The following is a 10,013-nucleotide window of genomic DNA, read 5'->3' on the forward strand; positions in this document are numbered from 1 at the left end:
TGTCTGAAGGAAATGGACAATCTGTTGTGCCCATGCTGGAGCTTGTGGCTCGACAACAAGGACTAAAGGCACATCTGCTGCTGTGGGAACACCCTCTTCTACGGCGAGAACCTGCGGCTCTGCCGGAGCTTGATGTTCCCCGGCAAGCTTGCCGGAGCAAAGCTTGTCGGGAGCATCTGCTGCGACAGAACAGATCATAAGGCTCGCCGGAGCAGACTGCTCCTCAGCATCCTTGGCGTTGATCTTGGGGACCTTCTTGGCGGCGGCTTCAGGGAGTTCTGCCGGAAAATAGTCACCAGAAATCAACTTCCTCTTCTTGTTCTGTCCAGTTGATGGCGTTACGGACGGTCGAGTCAGCTTGAGCACAAAGATCCCTGGTTCCACAGGTAACTTTAGTGCGGCGCACTTCGACAGGCCATCAGCAATGTCATTCTGAGCTCTCGGAACATGCTCCATCTGTAGGCCGTCAAAGTGCTCTTCTAGCTTTCTCACTTCATCAACATATGCTTCCATCAATGGACTCTGATAGTTCTTGTTCACTTGGCGGACGACAAGCTGTGAGTCACCCCTGACAATGAGCTTCTTGATCCCAAGGTCCGCTGCGATCCTGAGACCGGCAAGCAATCCTTCATACTCTGCAGTATTGTTGGTTGCTTGCTCCTTGGGAAAGTGCATCTGGACTAGTACTTGAGGTGTTCTCCGGTGGGTGCGCCTTGCAGCATGCCCGCACCGGCGCCTTGCAGCGAGAAGGCACCATCAAAGTACATCAGCCACTCTTTGCTCGCTTCCTTAACGGGGATGCTCGTCTCTGGAATTTCTTCATCTGGTGTTGGCGTCCATTCTGCTATGAATTCCGCCAATGCTCTGCTTTGGATAGTTGAAGTACTCTCAAACTTTAGGCCAAAGCTTGACAGTTCCAGTGCCCACTCGACAATCCTGCATGTTGCTTCTGGATTTTGCAGTATCCTCTTCAGCGGAAAACGAGTGACGACTGTGATCTCATGTGCTTGGAAGTAATGGCGCAGCTTTCTCAAGGCCATGAGGAGGCCAAAAAGCAATTTCTGCACACCAGAGTACCTTGACCTAGCCCCCTGCAGAAGGGAACTGACAAAGTAAACTGGGCGCTGCAGCATTCTCTTCTGCATCTTCTCATGCTCCTGCGCAGATCCATCCTTGTCGGGACCAGAGCTTGCCGGACCAGAGCTTGTCGGCGAAGCCCCCTGCTTGTTGCTGGATGCATCTGTCGTGGTTGCTGGCTCATCATCTGCCTCCCTTTCCGCCACTAATGCAGCACTAACCACTTGATTGGTTGCCGCTATATACAGCAGCAACTTCTCTTGCGGCCTAGGTGCGACAAGTGTTGGAGTGGAGGACATGTACCTCTTTAAGTCCTGCAGCGCAGCCTCCGCCTCCGGAGTCCATTTCATTGGACCTGCCTTCTTCAAAATTTTGAAGAAAGGCAGGGCGCGCTCAGCAGATCTAGAGATAAACCTGCTGAGAGCAGCCACGCAACCGGCAAGCCTTCGTATATCCTTGATGCGCTTTGGTGCTTCAATCTGCTCAATGGCCTTGATCTTGTCGGGATTGGCTTCAATTCCCCGCTGAGACACGAAGAACCCGAGAAGCTTGCCGGAAGGGACTCCAAACACGCACTTCTCGGGGTTGAGCTTGAGGTTGATCTTGCGCAGATTTGCAAATGTTTCGTCCAAATCTTGAATCAGAGTTGCTTTGTCCTTGCTTTTTACCACTATGTCATCCATGTATGCCTCCACATTTCTGTGCATTTGTGGCTCAAAAGCGTGGTGGACTACCCTTGCAAATGTTGAACCAGCATTCTTCAAACCGAAAGGCAGCCGTACGAAACAGTATGTGCCACACGGGGTGATGAATGCGGTCTTCTCCTCATCCTCTTCTGCCATGAAGATCTGATGGTATCCTGAGTATGCGTCAAGAAATGAAAGCAAATCACATCCGGCCGTGGAGTCAACAATCTGGTCGATGCGTGGCAAAGGAAATGGGTCTTTGGGACAAGCTTTATTGACATCAGTGAAGTCGATACAAAGCCTCCATTTCCCGTTTGCCTTACGCACGACAACTGGATTGGCCAACCACGTAGGATGGAGGACTCCTCTGACAAGGCCTGCTGCTTCCAACTTCTTGATTTCTTCTGCAATGAATTCTTGGCGCTCCACTGCCTGTTTCCTGACTTTCTGCTTGACGGGCCGCGCATGAGGACAGACGGCAAGGTGGTGCTCAATTACTTTCCTGGGAACACCGGGGATGTCAGACGGTTGCCATGCAAACACGTCGACGTTCGCCCGCAGGAAATCAACGAGCGCGCTTTCCTATTTGGGGTCGAGAGTGGCACTGATGGTGAAGGTACCACCAGTGCCGTCCTCCTTGGCGGACACCTTCTTGGTCTCAGGTGGAGCTGCCATTGCCTTCTTACACTTGCCGGTGGAGCTCGATGGTGCGTTCTCGATGGTAGCGCAGCACTCCGAAGAGGTGCGCTTGCCGGAGTGGGCATCAGAGCTCTTGCCGGACTTGGTCTTCTTCTTCCCCCCTGGAGCTTCAGCGGCAAGTGACTTGCGATCTGTTGCGGCTGTTGCTTCTCGGTAGATCTTGTCGGCACAGATAAGAGCATCCTTCTTGTCGCCAGGGACAGAGATGACACTTATCGGGCCTGGCATCTTCAGCATATTGTATGCATAGTGAGAGGCTGCCATGAACTTGGCGAGCGCTGGACGGCCAAGTATCCCATTGTAAGGTAATGGGAAGTCAGCAACGTCAAAAGTGACCCTCTCAGTCCTGAAGTTCAACTCGCTGCCAAATGTTACCGGCAACGTGATCTTTCCCTTTGGCTTGCTCCTTCCCGGATTGATTCCTTGGAACGTACCGGTTTCTTCGAGCTCGCTGTCAGGGATCTGGAGTTTCTGGAGCACCGCGGAGGAGATCAGGTTCAAGCCGGCCCCGCCGTCAACTAACATCTTAGTGACCTTGAGGTTGCGGATAGTTGGTGAAACCAACATCGGCAAGCACCTGACCGCAGTTATGCGATCAGGGTGGTCCTCAATATCAAAGATGATAGGTGTGCCGGACCATTTCAGAGGCTTGCGTGACTCGACGGGTGGTTCTGCTGCATTAACTTCCCGCACCCACTGCTTGAGCTGGCGGTGCGAAGTATGCAGAGAAGCACCGCCGTCAATGCACAGGACCTCTGTGGCTTTCTGGAACTCCTGCTCATCAGTCTCCTCATCATCCATGTCTTCATCGTCGTCGTCATCTTCATCCTTGTTGCGGCCGCAAGGAGGTCTGTCTCCTTGCCGCTGCTTGGCCTTGCCACGGCGTCCTCCTCAGCCGGGACGTTTCTTGCCGGATCCCCCAGCACCTTCCTGGGCTTTCTCCTTGTCGCGCCGCTCGTATTCAGCTTTCTGTTGCTCAACAAGCTGCTCGACTTTCTTGCAGCTCTGGAGATCGTGGCCCTTAGTGTAGTGGATTTTGCAGTACTGCTTGTTGGTGCCGTCCTGCTTGTCGGCAACTGCCACAGCTGCGGCAACCTCCTTGCCGGAGTTACCAGCTTTGGCTTCTTTGCCGGACTGCTCTACGGCTAGCACCTCTTTGCCTTTCTTTTTCCTGTTATTCCGCCGCCGGTTTTTCTTTGCCGGGGCAGCATCATCACTGTCAGATCCTCCTGCTCCTATGTTCTCTCCAGGGAGTCTCCTCCCTTCCTCAGCATGCGCACACTTGTCGGCCAGGGCATATAGCTCACTGACGTCTCTGATCTTGCACATCGCCATCTCCTCCCGCATCCTACGATTTCGCATGTTCTGATGGAACACGCTGATCACCGCGGCAGGGTGGACGTCTGGGATGTTGTGCTGTACGCTGCTGAATCTCTGAATGTACTTGCGCAGGGGTTCTCCTTCCTTCTGGGCGAGCAGATGAAGGTCACTCTCTTGGCCATGAGGCTTGTGGCCGCCTGTGAAGGCGCCGACAAACTGATGGCATAGATCGGCCCAAGAGGATATGGAGTTGTCTGGCAAGTGCATGAGCCAGGATCTGACGTTGGGTTTGAGCACCAGCGGGAAGTAGTTGGCAAGGATCTTGTCGTCCCGTCCCCCGGCAGCCTGCACCGCAATGGTGTAGATGCTGAGGAACTCCGACGGATGCGTCTTGCCGTCGTACTTCTCCAGTACGTCTGGCTTGAAGTTCTTCGTGCTGGGCCACTGGACTTGCTGCAACTCACGAGTGAACGCAGGGCAACCTACCACGTACGGCAAGTCGCCTGGTTCCCCGGGCGCATGCATGTCAACATAGGGCCCAGCGCGCTTGTCGGATTGACGTCGCGCTTCTCTTCGACGCTCGATGCGAGTACGAGCGTCTTCTTGCTGTCGATCGCGAAGAATTTGGCGTTGATCGCGACGATCTCGTGGATCCGACGATGCGGTGGATTCGCTGTCAAGGTGGATCGGGTGAGTCGGCAATCTTGGCCTTCGGGGTGGTGATTGCATGGTGGTTGCACCTCCACCAGTTTCGTTGCCACCGGCTCACGCATGGCAACCCTGCCGCGGTAGCGACACGCTCAGCTGCCGCGGAGCGTCGCCGTTGGCATAGCCGATGAGACTCTGAATGGTGGCCCTCCATTCGTCGATCTTGTCCGACGTCAGAGGGTAATCCAGGAGCAGTTGAGCTCGCGCCAAAGTTTCTACCGAAGTGGTGGGTGGCAGTGGCGGACGGCGCGAGGAGCGGGATGTGCTCGGACTTCTAACTGTGTTAGAAGGAGCATTATCCCGTCCGGGCGACCGTGTCTCGCTCGTGCTGGTACGCTGGCGTGCATGCTGGTCTTGAGCGCCCCGGGATCCACCATCTTGATCTTGGCCCAACAAACGTATGGTACTGCGAGTACCATGACGCTGTCGGTCCTGCGCCTCCTGAGATGGGCGCGGAACAAGCGCGGACGTCGAGGCCTACGCCGCCTTGCCCTTGGACCTAGCAGCGTCGTGAGCTTCCTCGTCGACGTCCGTCCTTCCGCCGACGTCTACCCCACCGCCCGTTTGCTCCGGTGGCGGTGGGATCGACGTGGACGGAACAGCTGCCTCTGAAGCCTTCTTCTTCGGCGGCATGTTGATGAAGAAAATGAAAATCTAGCTCGTGTGGACACCGGATCAGGTTCACACAATCTCGACGCCCCCTACCTGGCGCGCCAAAGATGTCGGGGAAACTGATCCACGAACACCTATGGGGCCGGCGGACCGGGCCCCTTTCGGTTCGGCGGGGGGCGGAGGTCGCACGAAGAGCGGATCGAGGCGAGGCACACGAGCAGTTTACCCAGCTTCGGAGCTCTCCGGAGAGATAATACTCCTACTGCTGCTTGTTTGATTCTATTGTGTTCTTGCTCGAGAGAGAGCTATGTGTTTTTTGGCTTCTGAATGATCCGAACCCCCCCTACGTTGTGCATGGGCCTCCTTTTATATGCTCAAGGGGTCACCGACAGGTGGCAACACAGAGAAGGGTAAAAGTGTAAAAAGAGAGGTGGTTGGTACAGTTACTTGTACAGTGCACCCTACCTAACCCTGACGGCAGGGGACAAGGGCATTAAATGCCCGTCTGCGTCGCCCAAACAGTGCAGAAAGGTACCATCAGGGACGCCACCGCTCGCCACGATGGCAGTCTTGTTAGCTTTGCATGCCACTGCGCACCGCTGGCTGCACAGCCTTCCGCCACGCGCGCCTGGAGAGGCCCCTAGAGCGACACGTTGGTGGATGCGCTGGAGCGTGGGCACAGAGTGGCCGCCTGCCACGGCAAGCGCCTTGCCGCGGCCGTTGTCTTGTCGTGCCCGGAAGCTTGTCGCTCACCGGGCCTTGATATGCCTTGGTTGGTCTTCCCGGCAAGCTCCTCTTGCCGGGGCCTTGTCGCCTTGCCGGGACGCGTGGCGCGTCGCGACAAGTTCCTTGGGATGCCTTGGTTGGCCTTCCCGGCAAGCTCTTCTTGCCGGGGCCTTGTCTTGAATACTTTGTTCTTGAATGGCTCCAAAGGAACCATGGAGGACCTTGGCGGTCGCCCGGCAAGCCTTGCCACGGGGCGCTGCAACTGCCCGTGCACAAGTTCGGGATACTAGGGTACCCCTATTCTAGTACACCGACACTTCTTCAAAAAAAATTAAGAAAAGGGCTCCAGCCCCGGTTCCATTTCCATCAGAAAACGAAACCCACAGAGCTTCTTCTTCATTAGTTGCCATAAAATTGAGCAACATCAAGGTTGGTTGTGAAGCTCCTGGAATGCTCAACTATAATTTGGATATCATTTGTGCAGTTCAACTAAGATCGAGCGTGAAATGTATATCTCTGTTTGCACAAAAAAGGTGGAAAGGAGGGTGACTAACAAGTGATGAAACATGCATCAAATGAAAAGAAGCATGTTCCTTATCTGAATGGCAATCCTACAAGGACAGTAGCAATTTCTAAAGCAGTGGCATTGCTAGATATTAGTGTGGGCATTAGGATTAACTATGACAACCGTTAAATACGACATTACTTTGGGCACAGGAGAGTAGGCAGACCAGGACAGTTGCATTTCTAACGAAAAGAACCCACTTATCTTAATGGGAAATCTTAGCAGGAATGTAAAGAAGTGCCATTGATTCATATTACTGGAGGCATTACATTGAAAACAACATTGGTTTAACGTGCCCTTACTTTTAACGGTGCGACTGCTACGTTTTACCAGTGGCATTACATAAGAGTGGCTCGGGGCAACAAACATCAGAACAGGATATCTGGGTTGGTCCCATTTTTGTTCGGTATAGCCACCTTATACTGTGTGAGGCTAGAAAATCTAGTGCTGGACTTACTCTGTTGACTTGTCCCCCAGTCCCCACTTTCTTTCCTTTTTCAACCAATAGATCGGGTTTATATTGAGTTTGTACTGTGTTTCCCTTTATTTCCCTATTAGACCTAGAGACCAGTTGGATAGCCAGTCTCTGCTACTTTTCGCCCCCATTATTTCCTCTCTCGACCAAGTCCTAGATTCAGGTAACAAATCCTCCCCCACCCCCACCTCCTTTCTTCCTTGTTTGAAGCAAGTAGTACTAGATTTGAGTGCATGAACTAGTTTTACCTCTTAAATGTAAAAAAAAATAGGTGGTTTTCGAACAGCCGATCGATCCTATCTACGAGGGGGCCTAAGAAATAGTAAAAGATACAAATGCAGCGATGTCGGGAGCTCGGGAAGTAGAGCAAGGCCGGTTTCGAAGGAAGTTATACCTGATGGTCACCGGGATGTCGCTAGGTGGGCGGCGGGAGGCCGGATCTGCCCACACTACGCCAGCGAGGAAGAAGGGGTTGGAGGCCCTCCCTCGCCAGCGGTGCTTGGGATAGAACGTCAAGGCATGCTGATCGGGACGCGCCCAGCAGTGGGTAAGAGCTGTCGCCAAGGACGACCACATGAATGTTGCACCTTCTCACCTTCCCTGGCGGAGAGGATCCGGCTGGATCTATGACCAGCGGTGAGGAGAGAGAGAGAGAGAGAGAGAGAGAGAGAGAGAGAGAGAGTGGCCACCGCTGTCGTGTTTAGTTCTGGAGAGGCCGAGATAGTGTGAAGAGAGCAACACTAGCAAGCAAGCGCGGAGGCTCCTGCCTATATAGTGGAGTAGTACTAGTTTTCTTTTGTCTACCGGAGCCGGCTTGACCTCGTCAATGACTGTCGAGAAGTCTTCATGCACGTAGCCCGGAGGCGCAGTTGTCATCATTTTGATCTGAAGCGCCGGATTATAACATATAACACGAAAAAATGCCACATGACAAGAAATCATAACCTCACTGCCCAAAGGAGACAACATGAATCCCGACGTACAAACTAGACGAGGAACAAAGCTCAAATTAAAGATAAACTCATAGAAAAGGGGGTATGTCGATAGATGTCCTAATTAACATAGCCGGCTTGACCTAGATGGCAGCTGAGTAGTCACTGTTCGTGCATGTGCCCCCAATGAGTAGCCCAACTCAGTTGTCGCTGTTTAACCCTCGCAGTGATCCGAAGCACATGACACCTAATTTTGTGAGATGACAAGAAACCTTTTTTTAGATTTCTCACCACAACTACAGCCATGTACAACACAGCCTGCATGATATGTAGACGATAGCCAATCCAGGCGTGTGTGCTGGAGTCTGGCCACATGCATGGATGAACTGATCTTCCGTGTCTTGCAGGGATCGTCCCGGCACCAATGTAGTACAACACTTCTCTAGTACTATCGCTCGTCTCCCTCTTATATTAAGTCACCCGACTTGCGGGGCCGGGGAGTGTGCCTATGGTCGGTTCTCAATTGCCGTCCCACAGCAATATGACGCGCGTTACATTCGGAGAGCAGCGTGCCAGACCGACCGACTGTCTGGGGTGCGACGCGAACGCGACGGGCGTGCTATATACTCCGTACATGTGTACCGCCGTTTTCTAGACGCTTTGCTCCATGGCGTGGGCGCAATCCATGGATAAAAAATTAGTATATTGTATACTATTTAAGAGTCGAGGGCGGGGCTTTTCCTGCGTGGTAGGCGGGGCCTAGTCGGTTCGACAGAGACGTGAGAAGACGAGGGAGTAGGCTGCTGCAAACGTAGGGCTGTGTGATTTGATAGCGAGTTACTGCTGGACAGGTGGGGCCCCGTGATTTGACTTGCCATTATCATTTTAACTGCGGCGCTACAACCGGCGTGAGTCTCCTGATTCCTGACCACCTCCATACAGGTGCCTCTCCCAATGCTCCACCATGTAGTAGAGGCTGGCTCTTGCATGAAAGCCCCCTTCTCCACTTTTTCCTTGCCTCTCTTTCCTCCACATATAAAAAAATGCCATGTAAAGCACACTATTGTACTTACTTGCTCCTACAGGTGCTTAAGCTTGCCACATAGGCATAAAGTCTGATGTGGCAAGTTAATCAAGAAGAGAGAGACTAGTTTGGTGACCCAAGGAAGAACCGGTGCTAAGCGCGTGTACCTCGGCGAAAAGACAATTTTGAGTCTATAGCTAATTAAATGAAGCAAACTTAGCAACACCATTTCATTGGAAGAGGTCACTCCTTGGCAAATGTAATAAATACTACTACTCCATGTGTCCCATAATATAAGAATGTTTTTGGCACTACACTAGTGTCAAAAACGTTCTTATATTATGGGGCGGAGGGAGTATGAAGAAAGAGATAGAGAGAAGTAAAAAATACACTTATAGCCAACCTTATAGCCAAAACCTTGTTGTAGTATGAGTGACTAAGTGATGACTATGTATGACATGCCAACATCAGATAGCCTAATGCACCGTGTTAAATCTCCAAGGGCGCGGCCGCATGAGAGCGACGCGACGGTCGTGGTAGGCGCGACCATGATACGGGCTGCTGGCAGCCCTTGGATCTGAGATCAAATGGTCGCATGCTAAGTTGCTAAAAATTTGCAGAATAACCCTCCAGGATAGGATATTCACCCATAGGTCTAGAATCACGCCATGCAACTGCTCGATCTCAGATCCAAGGGCTCTCGGAAGCCCGTATCATGGGAGAATGGAAAGCCACTACCCTGTCATTCGCACGCTGACAGTTCGCTCATACTCGTCCCCGCACGTCCTTCAATACTACGGCGGTTCGCTCCTAGTCGTCCCGTCCATTCACATTACGGCAGTTCCACTAATCCTAACCCTCCTCCCAAATCCATGGCGTCCCAAATCTCCCCGATCGGCGGTGAGTACAAGGTTAGAACCATCACCGGCGATGAGTTTGACGTCATCTACACCCGTTCTTCCGTGACGGTGAAAGGATGCCTTTCTCTCTTCAAACTCATGTTTGAAGACTCAGATGATGAGTGGGTCACTGGGCTAGATGTTGAGTACACCACAGTCCTAGGATGAGAGAAGGATCTAAAGGACGAAGAGAGGAAGAAGCCCGCCGTGATCCAGGTTTGCGTGCATGACTTATGCTTGGTCTACCACATATGCCATGTCGACGTTGAGTGCCAGGATTTTAAGGACTT

Source organism: Triticum dicoccoides, chromosome 5B, assembly GCF_002162155.2.
Source record: "Triticum dicoccoides isolate Atlit2015 ecotype Zavitan chromosome 5B, WEW_v2.0, whole genome shotgun sequence".
Classification (NCBI taxonomy): domain Eukaryota; kingdom Viridiplantae; phylum Streptophyta; class Magnoliopsida; order Poales; family Poaceae; genus Triticum; species Triticum dicoccoides.